Source organism: Myotis yumanensis, unplaced genomic scaffold (assembly GCF_028538775.1).
Source record: "Myotis yumanensis isolate MYYU_CA2020_CCGP unplaced genomic scaffold, mMyoYum1.0.hap1 SCAF_16, whole genome shotgun sequence".
Lineage (NCBI taxonomy): Eukaryota > Metazoa > Chordata > Mammalia > Chiroptera > Vespertilionidae > Myotis > Myotis yumanensis.
The window spans coordinates 26309917-26329421 of NW_027223767.1; positions in this window are offsets into that span (position 1 = coordinate 26309917).

Sequence of the window (19505 nt, forward strand, 5' to 3'; positions counted from 1 at the left end):
TGAAAGGATTAAATGAGAATATACTTGTGAATGTCGAAGGACACTATAAAACATCAGACCATGTAAGAGCACGAGAATGAGGTGGTAATGATTTGACTTTGTGTGTTTCTACTGTCCTTTGCCCGAGAAGGATCCTCACCCTATACCCGTTGATCCCCCACCTCCAGGGATTCTGACCCAGCAGATTGGGATGGGCCATTCAGATATTAAGGAAACGTCCCAACTGAGTCTGATAAATGTGGATCTATTTCTTTGAAGAGCCGGCATTCTTTACAAACCAGTGCAAGCACAACTGTTGGGTTTTTCTTCATGGAACTGAATAATGGTTTAGCCTGGAGACCAACCAGTATGCAGTAATCTATTAATTACCTAATGCAGGGTAAGATCCTTGAAATCAGCACATGTGGTCACTACAAGCCTGGAGTCATTCGGCCCAGGCTCAACAAGAAAGGATGACAAACGCTTGACTTGCATGACATGTCTCTTTCCTTCTGGGTCTGGCTGGCAGTATTCCACCCAAGTTTTCCTACAGCTGTAGTTTAAAATCGTCCAGGTCTGCTGAGCGATAACGTCATGTTCCTCAAACCAGATGGATTCTACTCCTGAGAGGCATGTCCAATGTTTATTTTCTTCCAAGGCCCAGAGGAATTAAGAAGACTGGCAGGAAATAAGCATTTAGTGTTCACATTTCCACTCAGGCGCATTCCTACACCTGAGAGGCATCCCAGACACTGTTGTGCGGGACAGCCAGATGGGCTTCTGCCTGATTTCATTTCCCTGCACTGCTCTTTTCATTCAGGGACTACATTGTTATATTTTCTGTGTATGCCTGGTTAGGCTCCCACAGGTTCGGGGGCTCAATAGAAGGGATCCGTCTATGAATGGCAATTTGGTAATTCAAACTTAAGTGAAGCCCAACATGGAGATACACAAGCATTTATTTTTATTTAAAGGTTCAGAGTAAGGGGTATATTGAAATCTATAAAATCTCATCTATTTCAGCAAAAGGGTGCATAAACAGCATGCCAGAAGAAGCAAATTTCACAAGTATGGGATAACATATGGTGTAGCTCCACAATAATTTCAAGCCCTTTGTTTAATAAATCCTCATCAAATGATGCTGATCTCTTGGGAAGGTGGCAATTGTGCAGGGCTCTGAGCTGGGCAGCCACCCCATTTCAAAACCACTGCAATGGAAACTCAGTAGAAAATTATTAGCTTGGGTCAATCTGCAGACAACACAGGTATATAGCCAAGGTAATTTCCACATCTCTGACAATTATACCCACTTAGAAAAGCCACTATTATAAAGACCAAATAAAAATTTCTACTACCATGGTTCTGAAACACATTTGCCTCTATCTTCCTATTTGTTATCCAATTTTACAAGAAATCTCAATTAAAAGAAAAAATGGTAAGAGTAAACAGAAGTTGAAATAGATAGAGTGGAGTATAATACAAAAATACTAGCCTGGAAGTTAGACTATATGGTTCCAATCTTGGTTTAAAGTGCCTGGGGGAAGAGATATGTTCTGGCTCTGTCAGAGAGTTTTGTCATTAAGTCTAGGTAACCTTGGCTCTGACGTAGTAACTCAGTTGGTTAGAGCAGGGGTCCTCAAACTACGGCCCGTGGGCCACATGTAAATACAAATACTGTATTTGTTTCCGTTTTGTTTTTTCACTTCAAAATAAGATATGTGCAGTGTGCATAGGAATTTGTTCATAGTTTTTTTTTTAAACTATAGTCTGGCCCTCCCACGGTCTAAGGGACAGTGAACTGGCCCCCTGATTAAAAAATTTGAGGACCCCTGGGTTAGAGCATCATCCCAATAGGCCAAGGTTCAGGGTTCGGTCCCCAGTCAGGACACATACAAAAATTACAAAAATCAGCCAATGAATGCATAAATAAGTTCCCATCTGGTCATCTGAGCATCTGCTGGCACCAGCTACTCATTCATGGCCCCTAACAAAGCCTCTAGTGTTCAAGTCCCCAAATGTCGCCTTTCTGTGCCATGCCTCTGCCAAACCACCAGTTCTCTGGAAATTTCTACAAGCCCTCTGGGACTTGGGCACTCTGGCTGTTTTCTTCAGATCTTGCTGGAGCAAAGAACTCTTGGAGTCTGCCTTCCAGTCCACACAGTTAGGCCCCTTCTTGACCAGAAAGCAGATTACCATAAAGGAAAACACTTCTAGGAGGATTTTTAAAATATTATCCTGGTTTAGTAATATCTGAAAGTATCTCTCATATATATATATTTAACTTATCTGAACTTCTGTCTCCTCCTCTATAAAAGGAAAGGTTTGTATATGCATACTCTTGAGATTCTGTCCTTCCATTTATAATATTCTCTATTCATAAATCCTATGCCCGGGTGGGATCTGGTAAGAAGTCCAACAAATGGATATTCTAGAAAAGTCTATATGGAAACAGACAACGGGTGGAAATAGAGAATAGCAATCAATGTCAGGGACAATGAAAGCCAACAAAGGTTACCTGAGGAAACACTGGCAGGAAAGGCAACAGGTACAATATGCATAGATACCACCTTGAAACCTACAACAACTAACTGTTGGATCAAGATAGCTTGCTAGGTGGTAGCAAGAGCCCAGACACCAGACCAGGATTTAGATACATAATGCCGGCACCTAGGGAAACAGGGGGAAATGGAGATGAAAAAGGCAGTTACCCTCTTACAGAGAGTCAAGTTCATGAAGTCAGAACTTCAGCACAATAAGCAAGACAGCAGTAAAGTTTGCAGAACTGTGACACAGGAGCAGAGCCAGAATAACAGCAGGAACAAAGAGATTCTGAATCCCAAAATGTTAGGTTAAAGCTCCTTAACTGCCTCCTGCTTAGGAATTTGTTCAAGAGACTCTGAGAGTCTGCCATTGGGAAGCAAGGCTTGAGGAGAACAAGCTTGCAGAGTCTGGAAAACAGGCAGAATCAGACTTAATTTGCAATATGTTCAGGGGCTCCCATGATTAATTCCAACAGAAGAGATATTCTGGAACCTGTGCCTTTTTAAACTGAGAAATATTTGTCAAGGCATCTGCAAGACACTCTATTCTTTCATATCACAATTACAGTCCGCCTATGTGAGGAAGAAGTAGTATAAATTTCCATTTTAAAAATCTTATGCTATTTTCCATTGTACGTTTACTCTATAACCTTTTCAAATTGCAGCATGACATACATCTGAAAAAATGCACAAATCATAAATGAATTATTACAACGTAAACACACCTATGTAAGCTTTACCCAGGTCAGAAATAGAACACAGCCAGCAACTCAGATGTTCTCTTCACGCCTCATCCTAATCTTTTAAGATGTAGTTGTGTGAAAATGTGTTTTGAGAAAGAGACTTGTTACCTTTAAGAATCAGAAGCAGTTCCAGAGACCTACCAGATGGGCCACGTTCGCACCAGGACCCGGTCATCCTCGAGATGTGCCACGTGCTCCTGGGTAAAGACTTCCACACCAACAAGCACGTGTGCGAGGAGATGCCATTCTCTGCAGCAAGAAGCTCCGCAACAAGATAGCGGGCTCTGGCACACATCTGATGAAGCAGATTCAGAGAGGCCCCGTGAGAGAGATCTCCATCAAGCTGCAGGAAGAGGAGAGAGAATTATGTTCCTGAGGTCTCAGCCCTGGATCAGGAGGTCACTGAAGCTGATCCTGACAAGAAGGAAATGCTGAAGCTCTTGGACTTTGTGAGTCTGCCCAACCCACAGGTCACTCAGCCTACAGCTGGGATGAATTTCAAAACACCACATAGAGACAATTGAATCTTTCTGCTGTGCTACAGTATTATTAATAAACCATGGACAACCGAAAACATAGAAGAATCAGAAGCAAATGTGAAAATGCTTGAAGCATGCAGACATCAGTGAAAAAAAACAAACTGAAGGACAATTGCAAATTAACTGTTGTACTAAATCCAGGCTTCTAAGGATAAGTAGCTGGAGGGCAGAGTGGATTGAGGTGGAAGAAAGATAATCTCTTCATGGAAAAGTCCCATTCAGTCCCACTTGCTCTTTGGTTTATGATGTGCAGAGGAGAGGAGCAATATAGTGTTATTTGAAGGTGGACTTAGGTTAATTAAAAATGTATGGACCCTTTAGAACCACCACAAAAAATTTTTAAAGAAGTACAACTGACACGCTAAAAGAAAAGATAAAATGAAATCATATAGAATGTTCTATTAAAACCAGTGAAGTTAGGCAGGAAGCAGAAACAAAAAATAAACACAATGAATGAATACAACGCGGTTAAAAACATGGTAGATATTAATCCAACTGTATGAATAACCTCTTCAAATGTAAAGAGTCTAAACATACCAGTCAAAAGACAGAGATTGTCAGGGTGAATTCTAAAAAGGATCAACAAGTCTATGAGAAGACTTGTCTATGAGAAGCCCATTTTAGTACAGTAACTCAGGTGCACTGGTGTTGAGTTCTTCTATATCCCTGCTGATTTTCCTCCTATTGGTCCTACCAGTGATTAACATAGGAATGTTGAAATATCCAACGATAACTGTAGGTTTATCTATTTTTCTTTTGTTCTGTCATCTTGGCTCCATGAATTCTAAAGCTCTGTTATTTGGGATTCATACACTTTGGATTATTACATTCTCTTATTCAATGACTCTTTTGTCATTATCTGATGCTTCTCTTTGTCCTAGTAAATTTCTTCACTCTGGCATCTGCTTTGTAGCATATTAGTATAGCCATTCCACCTTTCTTTTGATTAGTGTTTACATCATACGTTTTTCATTTTTTAAAGTTCAACCTACCTACATAATTATATTTGAAGTCAATTTCTCTTGCGGGGGAAGAGTTAGTATAAATATCGGCCTTTTAGGAGTTAGTTGTCATTGAAATCAATTTCTTAAAGATAGCATATGGTTGGGTCATGGTTTTTTAAGTGAGATATAATTAACATATAACATTATATTAGCTTCAGGTGTACAATATAATGATTTGATATTTGGATATATTGTGAAATCATCACTTCAATGAGTCTCATTAACATCCATTATTACATATAGTCACAATTTTTTTCTTGTGATGAGAACTTCTACAATAAACTCTTAGCAACTTTCAAATATACAATGCAGTGTTATTCACTATAGTCACGTGACATCCCCAGGATCTGATTGTTTTATAACTGGAAGTTTATACCTTTTGAGAACCTTCCTGTCTTTGTAACCAACTCTACCAATCTCTGTCCTCTTCAGTCAGCTGTTGAGCCCAACCAGTGAGTTTTTATTTCATGCCTTACATATTTCAGTTCTAAAATTTCTTAGAAGTGAGGTCTCCAACTCCAGTTATGCCTTCAGATGACAGAAGCCCCAGCCAACATCTTGAGTGAAGCTTAACAGAGACCATGAGCTATAACCACTCATCTAAGCCATTCCTGACTGAATCTGTAAGACAATATGTTCGCTGTTTTAAGCCACTGAGTTGTGACATAACTTTTCATGCATCAATAGACAATAAATATACCCTTTATGCTGTCCATGCTAGATTTTACAGAGACAAATATATTAGGAAGACATCAGGGATTTATTTCATTGTACCACTTTTATCAAACAAATCAGTCTTCAGGAAGATTATGCCCAAGTTATATAAAACTGATATCGATTAACACTAGCCCAGGGTTTTTTCCCCCCTCTTCTAATGGAGGAAGTTTATATACCCAACCTACCTGTCAGAGATAAGGTACGAATTAAGAACTTAAATTCATTTATGCAATGAACTATATCATTAGGCCATCTTGGAAATATTCCCAAAATATAATTGGCCAGAGCCACTAGATATCACCTATAACTTGAGGGTGGACCCTTGACTTTTTAATATTTCTGGTTTAAACAATCTACAGCTGCAATGTCTCCTACCTATTTCAACTAAGAAATTGATATCTAAAGCCTTCTATGGGAAAGCAATACCATTTTATTTAAGAGATGTGGGAATACATCTTATCAGAGATACTTTCATCTGCTCCATGTCCCTATCCACTTGGAAAATTAGCAAGCTCTTTGAACAATGAAACAAATGCCACATAGCGGAAGCTCTTTTCAGATTGAGCTTTTAACCCCCAGTCATGAACGGACACCTGAGACTAAACATTTGACAGCACAGTTTAAACAACCAACCCATATCACAAATAATTACTGTTGCTCTTTCTATCACCACCCACCTGTCCAGGCAGAGGAAGTTAATAACAAAACGACCAAATGTGCAGGCCAACAAAAAACTGTTTAGAAATCCTGATTTCCAGTTTGAAAGCACCTGTTCCTAGCATAAACTATCCAGATGTAAGGTGATCTTATAGTTTATTCTGGGACCAGATAGATAATATCTGATTATTCAATGTCTATGAAGTCTTGGTTATGCTTCTGTCATTCAAAGTCATACAAAGGAAATATAATTTGTGTGTATCCATGCACTGCTGAGACAGATGGGAAGCACAGCAGGTCAGTAAATACTGGCATTCTCCTCCATGAATACCTTCAAAACAAAGGTCAAAGATAAAGTACTAAGTAAAGCGAATGCAGATAGGCAGAACATCTGTTTAAACACAATGATAAAGAAAATATTCATTGCTTTTTCAAATAGATTTCTTTTTCTCAACTTATCAATGATTATTGCTTAATTCTCCATTCCTTGCAGCCTATCACATTCGCTTTCTGATTAAAATTAATAGCTTGATAAAATACAATTAGCCACAAGGAATAATTTGTGGCTTCTCCTTTTTTTTCTTTAGAAATTACTAACTTTGCAAACATACGGGCAGTTAACAAGGTCTTTAGAGATGGCCTAACGTGATTTAGAAGGAAGGCACTTTAAGAAAAGCAACATTTGAAATATCAAATTATTCTTGCAAACTTGCAAGAGCAGATTAGAACTTCTATGGATTGAGTCGGGAGTTTCCAACAAGCTCTACTTCTGGTTCACAAAAGAGGAGACTATTTTGCAAGGAATAAAGAAATCAATATGTTTCTCTTAGTTTATACCCTCCTTCTTCTCATATGCAACCTGCGATGCTTCTCACTTCCTTCATTAAATCACTTCACCTCCCCAGCATTGATAACAGAGAACCATCTTTAGTCTTTCACTCTGTTATGTTTCTTCTTTTCTATTGCATGCAACCTCCTCCATTTTAGCATTTTCTTCCAATTAGTAGTTCAACAGATTCTGATTTAGGTAAGGTCCAGGCCCCAGGCTTACTTCTTCATATATCTCATAATTTTTTATTGTATTCTGGACATTGTGTATGAAAAGACAGTGAAGAATGAAATATAATGTTTTATTTTCAGGAAATGAAAGTCTTTTTCTATGTCTGAAGGCTTTGGTGGAAGATTAAGCATTCACATTACTCCAAGAGTTGAGCTGAGTTTGGGCTGAGCTGCAGTTTTAATTAGACTGAGTTCACTCCACGAGCCCAATTTCCAACTTCCTGCAATACTATCAGAAATCAACCCCTTTGATCTTAACAGTATCTGAAATGGGAGTGGGACTGGGTCACATTTTCAGACAGTTTTGGCTCATCATTGAATTCAAATGCAGAAGAGCCATAATCAAAATAATGTGAAAATGTACAAGACTGTGCAAAAACATTACCTGCTTTCTAGCCTCTCTTCTATACATTCTTGGCAAAAATTTTGGTGGGGAAAGGGTATAGCAAAGGAATGTTATTTTCAGACTGAATCTGATTTTGTATAGATTCCATTTTATTCCACCACACAGTCATTAAAAGATTTAGCTTCATCCCTGCAATATCATATATAATAAAAGGCTAATATACAAATTGTCCCCTCAACCAGGAGTTCGACCAGGGGGCGGGCTGGCTGGCCAACCACCCTCAGCTCCTCTCCCCCGGGCGGCCCTGCCCCTAATCGACTCCCCGCAACCCCAACCCTGATCAGGGTGGTGCAGGCCAGCCAACTGCCCAAGGTCCCTCCCCCCAGCTAGCTGGCCCCAATCAGCCCCCCCCCATCAGGGCAGACCGGCCCTACCCCACCCATGCACGAATTTGTGCACTGGGCCTCTAGTCTCATATACTGTCCAATCAATGGCTCCACTTGGACATACTGGCACTTTCCTAGGGTATGAATCTATTTGATCATCTGCAAGGGACTTCTCTCTCAGGAATTCTGTTCATCAATGCTTCATTGTTTACTTCATAACCTGATAGAAAAGCATGATTTTTATATTATTTGTTTTTATTTCTTGTTACCATGGGAACAAAGGTCTTTTGCAACTGGAAGTACAAATCCACTCTTTCTAGATACACTGATTCATCAACCCATGAACCTTATTTTGAGAAATCTGCTAGGCGATTGTTTGCACCATCGACCACATTGAAAGAAATCTGTTTAAAGTCAGAACTAAGAGATTGTTTTTATGTTCCCTATAGGCTGAGGTACACACACAGGCCAAGTAAAAAAAGAAAACAACAAAAAAACCCTCTTCTCTCATCAAGCTATTAGAACTATCAGCCAGTAAGAATCCTTTATAAAACATTCCTTCTTGGTTTAGATGGATTTTATTTCAAGTTTTATTATTGCTCACTCAGAGCTTATCCCCTTTCTTCTATTGAGAATATTGAAATAAGGCTTGTCCTCAAAAAGTGCATACTAAAGGCATCTTCTATTATCCCTCTAAGAGTTAAATGGATATTTTTTAAAATTAATGAATACACTTAATCTCTATTATATCCAACAAGAAACAGAGAATGCCTATAACAGTGTCTAGCCCTTAGTGCATGCTCAGTAAATATTCTTAATGAATAAATGGTACTGCTAGTCTGGTTCCTTCTGTTTGTCTTTATTCTAACTATTTCTTACCTCCCAATTTTATTTCTCCAAATCCTAGCCAGAATAATGTTCCTATCCTTTTCAGTTTTCTATTCAAAAACCTTTCATAGCTTTTTTCCCCACTGAATCAATTTGAATTCCCAATGTGACTATTAAGGTTTTCTACAAGAGAGCCTCTGGCAATATTTCAAACTTACTTCTTGGCATGTATCTTGGGTTCCAACAAAAATGGAACAATATTCTCTAGGTTTTTGTGGGGGTTTTTACTTTTCCATCTCTACATGATTATGTCTGCACCTGATGAAAATTCTTTTTTTTCCTCATTTCTCTCTTGAGCTATCAAAATCCTATGCACCCTTTAGTACTCATTTCAAATGTCACCATCACCTTGACATACAGCCTGATGCATGAAATTGGACATGACCCCTCTCCTTATTCTTCCCACAGCATATGGCTTGTACCTTTCCAAAATGTTTGCTTAATTTCATATTATTATTATTATTATTATTATTGTAATACATTTTTTGTTTATTTCTGAAACCAGAAAGTGAGATCCTTGAAGGCAGGGGCTCAGCTAATTCCAGGAACAATTACAATGCATTGTGTTTACTTAGGTTTTTATACAACCATTTCTTTAAAATATGAGCATTTTATAGCTGGATTTGTATGGATCTCAATGACTTTCCATGTTCTCACCTTATATCATAGACTAAATATATGAGGCTTCAAGAAGTTTAATGAATTGAACTGAATCTCATCAAATGTAAACAAACCTGAATATGAACTTTTAAAGTGATACTTAAGTGATTCCATGTTAGATTAGACTAAGCATGGTTTAAGGAAGAGAAAATATGCTCCACAAATTTTTATTATTTTCCATGTGGCAATTAGATTCACCAGAGTAGAATGTCCCACTTAGATTTTCATCTGAATGAAATAACTCTAACAGAGTCAATCAAGACAAACCTTTACTCTTCCTAGTGGGTCTTTTGGGGGTAAAAATGCAAAGTTTATAGAGCATTGATGTGACGAAGACATTTCAGGACATGCGCTGTTACCCAATTATACATCTTGCAGTAATAGGCACTTTTAAATAGTCTCATTCTAGGCCTTTTAAACAATTTTTAAAACATGAATTCCTTTATTAAAGTTAATGCCAGATTTTAATTCTGAACATACTGTATGATATTTTGACCTGCATAACAAGGCCTCCTTGCAAGCAATCAGAAGGTATTACTAATGCCATAAAACTCTGCCCTTACATACCTTTGTGTCTTCCTTCAAGGAATATCAGTGCCTCTATGCTGGGTACTCAAGAGAAACCCAATGTATAAAGAGGACTGGAGGGCTGGTGAGTGACGAGCCATAAAACCAAGGGGTGACTGGTTCTCATCTGTGACACACGAATTCACACAGGCTCGTTTCAAAAGTAGAGAGCCTTCAAAACAAACATATAAATGACCGGCCTTCAACTCCAGTTTGGATTCAGTTTTGGCTGTTCTAAATGTGCTCTTTTATGTTGTAGAGCAGCCTGGAATTCATCAGAGACAACCGAGGTCAGCATTGAAAAAATCAATACCCCTCTGGGCACCCATTCCCTTCCCACCTCCAGTTTTCCTGTGCTACTACACGGACTTTCTACCGATAGTGCAGCATGTGAGTCACGTGCTGACATGTGTCTGAGGTCAGATGTTGCCCAAGAGAACCAGAGAAGTTTGGACTAACTCTTTGCATATGAAAATCAGTAGCCTCAAACTTATGGGCTGTTTATTCAGATAGAATCACAGTCAGCCTCCTGGAGTCTGGACAGAAACTCCTTCCAAACCAGGACTCTCCGTATAAGGGAAATTTTGAAACATATATAAATAGATGTATGGTTGTTACTCTGGCAATTATGGATGGGCATACACATAATTAGTGTTCAGACAGAATTCGGAGAAAACCAGAAATTACACTGAGTACTGGTAAATAACCAAGTATCTTCCCCAAAGTAAAAAAAAAAAAAAAGTCTTAACATTATCACCCATGAATATAAACGGATTTGTTGCTTGACTTCCCAAATGTTATTCAGTATGATATAATGAAAAGATCAGGTAGGTGGAGGTGGAAAAGGGTATAGGAGGGATAAACGGTGGTGGGGGAAAAAGAAAAGAAAAATGACAAGAGCCAACATTTAAAAAAAATTGTTGGGGAATCAGAAGAAGTAATCAAAAAGCATAGCCCTAGGGACACAGTAACACTTAAAAGATGAGGAGGAGGAGGAGAAGTGAACAATAGAAACTGGGCTTGAGTGACAAGAGACTCTGAGCCACACCTGCCAGGGCATCATGACATTTATAATCACTTCAGCACCCCTGCAACTTCCTTGATGTGGGCTAGGGGGGCAAAAAGGATTGCTAGATGCCTACTGGGGAGTTAGATGCATATGATGTCACAGTCTTGCCTGCACTAGATTTTCTGGAAGACTGAAGAAAATCCCTTAACCTCTCTCGGCTTCATTTTAATACTTTTAACACTGAAGAATAGGACAAACCAGGAAGCACTTTAGGACCTTGGGTAAGTGAAAATGCATTTGGCATTGAAGACGATCATTATCCCATTTGTGAAACCCTTTGCTCTCTGTCTGCAAGCGAGCTCCTGCCTGCACTGAATTTCAGCGTGTCTACGAGCTGGCACTGCCCTGCATGAAGTACTTCCTGTCATCTGGGCTTGTTAGAGATTAGTTTGCAGACATTTTGTGAAAAGCATGCATAATACATACTGCTGAATACAATATTTATCATAAAACAGCTCCAGTGACTAAAAAGCATTACCCAACAGCATTCTCTGTCGTGTGAATTCCCTTTCCATCAATGTACCCAGAGTAGACTGTACATCCCTAACCACTGAGTCACATCTAGTCTAACTCCAAGCCAAGGGCGGGAGTTGGCTCAATTCTACAAGAGCATAATGGTGTTGTTCTCTGAACAGATTTGTGTGGTAAGTAAGCCTTAAGGAAAAATGGAGGAGACCAAAAAAAAAAAAAAAAAAAAAGATATTTTATTATTTATTTTTCCCCATCAAAGAACACCCTGCAGCCCATTTCAATTGAAAGTCAAGTCCTTTCTCATGGCCATGAGTTAGAGTTAGGGGAAGAGATATATATTTAGTTACAAGGAACATGAGCCAGCAGCTCATCTTCCCTTTTCTAATATCCATGACCCCAGGATAATAAGATTTTGAACCAATGACCCTCCTTGTTTCATGAGAGCCAGGCATTCTGGCCGGGTTTCCTTTGACAGCTATTTTGGCGGCACCGTTAACTCTAAAATCTGTCAGACCAAGTTTTGTCTCCTCTCCACTAATGACATTCCTGCCAAGAGTCAAAGCAGGTTTTAGCAGAGGGGAGAAGACACTGCAACCAAACCATCCAGGGAAGTAGAGAGACCTGAGGAAAAGGGCTGAGTCCTCTCCAGGACGGCCTTCCATGTCTCTCTCTTACTCTCCCGTGGGAAAGACACTTCAGGCCAGCTGGTCAACCAGCAAATGTTTCCTTCCTAGTTCTGTTCAATGCACGAAATGACAAGTACATGCTATCCCCTTTCTCTATCTTGACTTAGGGGAGTCACTTTCTTCTTTGAGTTCAACAGTATTGTTCTTGGTGTGTAGTAGTCAGTTCTTTTCCTGTATTACCCCTCTACTGATGCCAGCATATGACAGCATCCACATTATATTGGAGAAATACTTTGAACCCCAAATGGGGACAATACCTCAACACAGATTGGAATGAAGGCATGGGCCAGATTAACAGTGGAGAAACAGGATGGGTGCCGCAGCAGTGGATGCAAGCCAAAAACCCTCCTACTAAAACATTAGTAGAAAGTGACTCTAGAGCAGTGGTTCTCAACCTTGGCTGCACATTAGAATCACCTGGGAATCTTTTTAAAATCCTGATTTCTGGGCCTCATCCTCCGGAAATTCTGTTTCTTTGTTATGGGGTGGGGCCACGACATTAGTAACAAAGAAACAGAATTTCCGGAGGATGAGGCCCAGAAATCAGGATTTTAAAGATTCCGAGGTGATTCTAATATGCAGCCAAGGTTGAGAACCACTGCTCTAGAGAGAAAGGGAGGAGGAAGCTTGGAATATATATATTATTAATATATATTATAATAATTATATTATTAGATTCGTATTTATAATATGTAGAGTTCTAAATATTTCTGCTTGTGCCCTTCCCCAACCTATAAACAATATATTATGGGAATATTTCTACATTAAGTCACAAATGTCTATCTCATTTTGTTTGACATATTACTATTAGTCAATTATAAGGATCTGCCATTACTCATTTAATCAATCACTCTGGGCATTTTAGGCTGTTTCCAGTTTTTCACTACCGTAAACAACCCCACCTGTAATTACTTGGTTCCTTGGGATGAATGTGTAACTGAAAGAAGTAAAACTGATAGTTGAAAGGATATGCACGAATTGCCCATCAGAAAACACTGAATTGTGACAACCAGCCCCAAATAATGTATGAATGAAGTGCTGGCTTCCTAACGCATGTCAACACTGACAATTATTCATTTTTCATCTTTAGTTTTAGAACACAACATTTCATCATCATTTGTATTTCTTTGATAATAAATGAGAGTAAGCATTTTATCCCATGGTTGTTGGTCAATAGCATTTTTGTGTGTGAGTGAATGTGAAATATTTGTTTTTGGTTTTTCTTACCAATTTTCCCATTAAGGTATTGAGCTTCTTCTTAGTGATTTACAAGCATTTTTCTCTACTAAGGATAGTAACCTTAGTTATCTATTATTCATTTTTCCCAGTTTGTCAATTATTTTTTTATTGATTTCAGAGCAGAAGGGAGAGGGAAAAAGAGAGAGAAACATCAGTGATGAGAAAGGATCAATGACTGGCTGCCTCCTGCATGCCCCTCATTGGGGATTGAGCCCGCAACCCAGGCATATGCCCTGACCTGGGAATTGAACTGTGACTTCCTGGTTCATAAGTAGACACTCAATCACTGAGCCATGCCAGCCAGACTGTCAATTATTTTTTAATGTTGCTATGATGATTTTGCCATGAAGTCTTTAAAAAATGATATAGAAGCCCTGGCTGGTTTGGCTCAGTGAATAGAGTGTCAGCCTGCGGTCTGAAGGGTCCCAGGTTTGACTCTGGTTGGAAGCACATGCCCATGGTGCGGGCTCGATCCCCAGTGAGGGGCATGAGGGAGGCAGCCAATCAATGATCCTCTCTCATCATTGATGCTTCTATCTCTCTCTCCCTCTCCCTTCCTCTCTGAAATAAAAATATATTTTTTAAAAAATTATATAGTAAAATCTTACAATCTATTTATTAATGGCTTCTGATTTGGGGTCTTCCCCAACTAAAGTTCTAGAGAGACCTTGACTTTCTTTAATTTTCGCAAAAGGTGGAATCGCCTCCCTACGTTGCATTGCTGTTCCCAATCCCTCCTGCCAGAATGGCCCTCAGACCGTCCATTTTTATGACAGTAGGTCATAAATATTCCATTTAAATTACTGTATGTTTGTACTCCCAACTAGTGATGGTCAGCTCAACAGCATAGCTATCTTTAACCTGGCAGTAGTGTTTATGCAATTAACTACTACTTCGCAATGTCTTGGTGTACGAAGAAGATTGGTTCTATAAGGCAACATGATTTCGCTCTATTTGAATGGATCTCTCCACCCCCCAGATTATTAAGTTATGTAATGCTACTCGCAAACAACCTCAAAATATCAGTGGCTTACCACCGTGAACGTTTATTTCTTCTTCATCTCAAGAACAATACAGTTCTCCTGGCTGGCTCTGAGGTGAGCCATTCCTCACGGGTAGCTTTGCCTTCTCGGAGTCCTTCGTTTGTAAGCAGATGTACAGGAGAATGAGAGAGGATGGAAGACCTCACAAACCTTCAATTAGTCTACATTCTTTCTCCCAGGTCTCACCCAGACACAAAGGGACCTGAGAAATGTAGTCTTCCTGCTTTTCTAAGAAAAGGAAGCAGGACTGGTAGGCATCTAGCCAGTCTTCATCCCACCCCCTGACTGACTATATATATATACACATACACTAGTATATATATTTTACTTTCCTACTTCTTGTTTTATAAATATTTCATACACATATATTATTTATGAAAGAATGGAACTATATGAATAAAAATATTTACTTACTCTTCTCTATTAGTTTTATGGTTCTCTTTTTAATATGACATAGTGAATCTATCCGGAAATTGTTTCTGTATATGGAAGTATGTACAATGTAAAATATCTACCTTAATCACTTCAAATTTATTTGAAAAATTAAACATTTATTATTGAATAATCCTTAATTTTATTCACTGGTTTGAAATGTTTTGTTTATTATGTTTTTATAGCTTTAACAAATTCAATGAAGTGCTAACTATAGGTAGCATACTTTTATTAACACTTCAAAAAGTTAGCTACTTTATTCTCAAACAACCCTATGAAGTATTACTATTATGATCCCTATTATAAAGACCAGAAAACTACAAACTATGAAAATTAATGAACTATCCTAAGTCATGGAATTAGGAAATGGTAGAGCTGATTTGAACCTAGGCATCTGGCTCCAGGACAAGTTCTTAACCACTGTATTTGCTGCGTCTCCAAACATGTGGGTCTTCAATTTTTTTGTTTGCTTGTTTTTAATCCTCACCCAAGGAAATGTTTATTGATTTTGGAAAGAAGAAAAGAGAGACATAGACAGAGAGAGAAAGACACCAATGTGAGAGAGAAACAGCAATTGGTTGCCTTGCATACGTGCCCCAACCAGGGACTGAACCTGCAAACTAGGCAGGTTCCCTGACTGGACTTGGACCTGCAATCTTTGGGCACTTGGGATGTTTCTCCAACCATCTGAACCACACTGGCCAGGGCACAAGTGGTTCTCTAACTGGACTCCTTTTGAAGAAATTTTTTTAAAATATACTTTATTGATTTTTTACAGAGAGGAAGGGAAAGGGATAGAGAGTTAGAAACATTGATGAGCGAGAAACATCGAGCAGCTGCCTCCTGCATGCCCCCTACTGGGGATGTGCCCGCAGCCAAGGTACATGCCCTTGACCGTAATCCAACCCGGGACCCTTGAGTCTGCAGGCCAGCACTCTATCCACTGAGCCAAACCAGTTAGAGCTGGACTCCTTTTGTAGTCACTTAGAGATGGGATGGAGACACAGGCCCTACACACACACACACACAAAATCTAATTCAGAAGTTGAAACTGATGATTAACACACACACATGTCCCAGGAGGATAAAAAAATATCCTATATAATAAAAAGCTAATATGCAAATAGACCAAATGGCAGAACAACCATAACTGAACAACCAATCGCTATGACGTGTGCTAACCACGAGGGGGCGTGCACAGAACATGGCAGGCATTGGCTGCAGCAGGATAGTGGAGGTGAGTGGGGGCACCAGACCTAGGTGGGGTGCCAGTTGCTGTCATCAGGGTGAGCCTCTGGTGGTTTCTGAAAATTCTTTGCTCCTGTGTGCCATGGTCCCACCCGGTGCTCGCACCTGCTGCCGGCACCAGCCCCGCTCGCACCAGCTGCTTGCACCCACTGCCAGCACCTGGCACCAGATGCCAGCAGCAGGTGTGAGTGGCAACTCCAGCACCAGCTGCAGGTGCGAGTGGGGCTGGCGCCATCAGCACGTGGGAGTGGCGGCAGCAGGAGCAGGGCTGCTGGCAGAGAGGGGACCGGGGGCCGTGGCAGGAGGGGCTGGGCAGGGGCGCAGAGGATGGGCCAAGACCCACCCCTGTGCCCACTACAGGCTCGAGGTCCACAGTTCCTTTCAAGGTGCATGAATTTGTGCACTGGGCCCCTAGTTTATTTACATAATAAAGCTTTCTGTACAGAGCACAAGAGACTCTAAAGCAGGTCCAAGCATGGCTTAAGAGGACAGAGAAAGAATGCTGGTTTTGAGTTTGTATTAGCTTGCTGAGTCTACTGTAACAAAGCACAACAAGCTGGGTAGATGAAACTACAGATTTATCATCTCACCATTCTAAAGGCCAGAAATCTTTGATCAAGATATTGGCAGAATTGGTTTCTTCTGAGGGCCTTAAGGGAAGAATGTGCCTCAGGCCTCTCTCCTTGTGTGTAGATGGCTGTCTTCATGTTCATATGGCATGCTCTCTGTATGACTATGTCCAAATATCCCCTTCTTATAAGGAGACCAGTCACAATGGATACGAGCCCACTCTATAACCTTATTTTCATTTGACTGCCTTTTTGAGAGTGTTAGGGCTGCACCGTCAGTAGTCTAACATCAAACATGAAGTCAGATTCTTTATTACAACCATTAATTTTCACTAGGCTATTAAATCATTCCTGATCCAGCACCACTACATTGTTTTAATTACTATAACTTTTAAAAAACTTAACAGTTTAACAGAGCAAATCCCATTACTAAATGATCCCTTTTTCAAATTTCAAAAACTACCTTATATGTCTAATGCATTTATTTTTCCAGATGAACTAATATAGCCATTTTTTTCAACATCCTTGACCAAAAAGTAGGTGATTAATTAGATAGGTAACAGCATTAAATTTACATATAAATATAGGAAGAACTGACATTTCTAAGAGTATTGGTCTTCCCATCTAGACACATTGTACTTTTGTTTATTCATCTCTTCCCTAAGCACTGGCAGTAGCCAGCCTCCAGGGATCTGAACCTCCTGATATGAATGTTCTGGTGGACTTCTCCAGCGTTCTATCAGAGTTGTTCTGAGCTACCCCAGAATATAGCAGAAGTGACAGTGACTGCTAAGACTTTGTCCTTTCTCTCTGGGGTTACTCATTCTGAGGGAAGCCAGTCACCGTGTTGTGAGAACACACCAACAGCCCTATGGAGAGGTCCAGTTAACAAGGAACGGTGGCCTCCTCTGTCCACAGCCAGCACCATCAGTCATGTGAGTGAGCCATCCTGAAATCAGATCCTTTAGCCCCAGTCAAGCCTTCAGATAACTATAACCCCAGGCAACATCTTAACTGCAACCTCATAAGAAACTTCAAGGCAGAAATATCCAACTGAGCTTCTCCCAAATTCCTTGACCCTCAGAAACTGTAAGATAATTAATAATTGTGCCAGATTTAAGATACTAAGATTTGTGGTCCATTTTTATACAGAAACAGATAACTGATACAGTATTTTCATTTTACAGTTTCCTCAAAATGTCACATATATACCTTAGGAAATTCATTCTTTGATATATGTCACCTACGTATCTTAGTAAGTTCATTCTTTGATATATTTTGTTCGTGATACCCTGAAAAGATAGAATGTAACTGTGTCATGTCATTTACAAAAATCACTCCACTATACCTTTCGGCTACTGTGCTGTACAGAGTGGGGTAAAAGTAGGTTTACAGTTGTGAGTGTGCAAAACACAGAGTTTATTCTTGCATTGTTATTAATTACTAGAGGCCCGGTGCATGAATTTGTACACCAGTGGGGTCCCTCGGCCTGCCCTGCGGGATTGGGCCCAAACTGTCTCTCCAACATCCCCTGAGGGGTCCTGGATTGCAAGAGGGTACAGGCCAGGCCAAGGGACCCCACCAGTGCAAGATTGGGGCCAGGGAGGGACACGGGAGGTTGGCCAGCTGGGGAAGTACCATGGGAGGGCTCCAGGGCGTGTTGGCCCATCTCGCTCAGTCCCAATCAGCCAGACCCCAGCAGCAAGCTAACCTACCAGTTGGAGCGTCTGCCTCCTGGTGGTCAATGCACATCATAGCGACTGGTCGGCCAGTCGACTGTCTGCCCCCTGGTGGTCAGTGCACATCATAGAGAGCGGTTGAGCAGCCTTAGCATATCATTAGCATATTACGTTTTGATTGGTTGAATAGCTAACTGGCTGACCGGACACTTAGCATATTAGATTTTTATTATATAGGATTGTATTATTTTCCTAATGAGCAACTGCAAATCTACTTTTGCCCTACCCTCTATTTGTTATAATGCTCAATTTTAAGGACAAGCTACATAACTTGGGTCACCTAGCTGTCATCAGGATAAATAGTGAAGACAGAGAATATTTTGCATTTTAAATTCTTAGAGGAGTGTCCACCAGTTTAATGGGAGTAGATGATGGGATCCATAGGTTCATCTCAAAAGGAATGAACAAAGCTTATTCATTACAACATCCTTCTCACCCCCCAGCTCAATTTCTTCCATTCATTCCATATAAGCAGCAGGGGCTTTCGCCAAGAGAGGTGACAAGGACAGACCTAGAAATAAACATTTCCCCTGGCATCTTATCCAGTGTTTTGTGTTTGTTTGTTTTTTAAAACAACACACCTCTTCATGATAGGTTCTTAATATCCAATAATACATGACACCCATTCATTAGCATCAAATGTTCTGCTATTAGACCCAGGTACTCCTGGAATTTTGATGACAAGGATATAAGTTAGAACCGATTATGTGTGCTTTTCCCAGTATCCTAAGGGCATCCTAAAGTCCCTGCTCAGATAATCCTAGTCACAAAAGACAATTCTAGAAGCACTCAGTATCTGCCAGGGTTCTTAAGGAGACAGAAACTACATGAGAAATTTGCACAGAAAAAAAAATTAATATGGAGCACTTTAATCTAGTGAAAGGTGATTAACTATTTAAAGGGGCACAGAGGACTCTAAAAAAT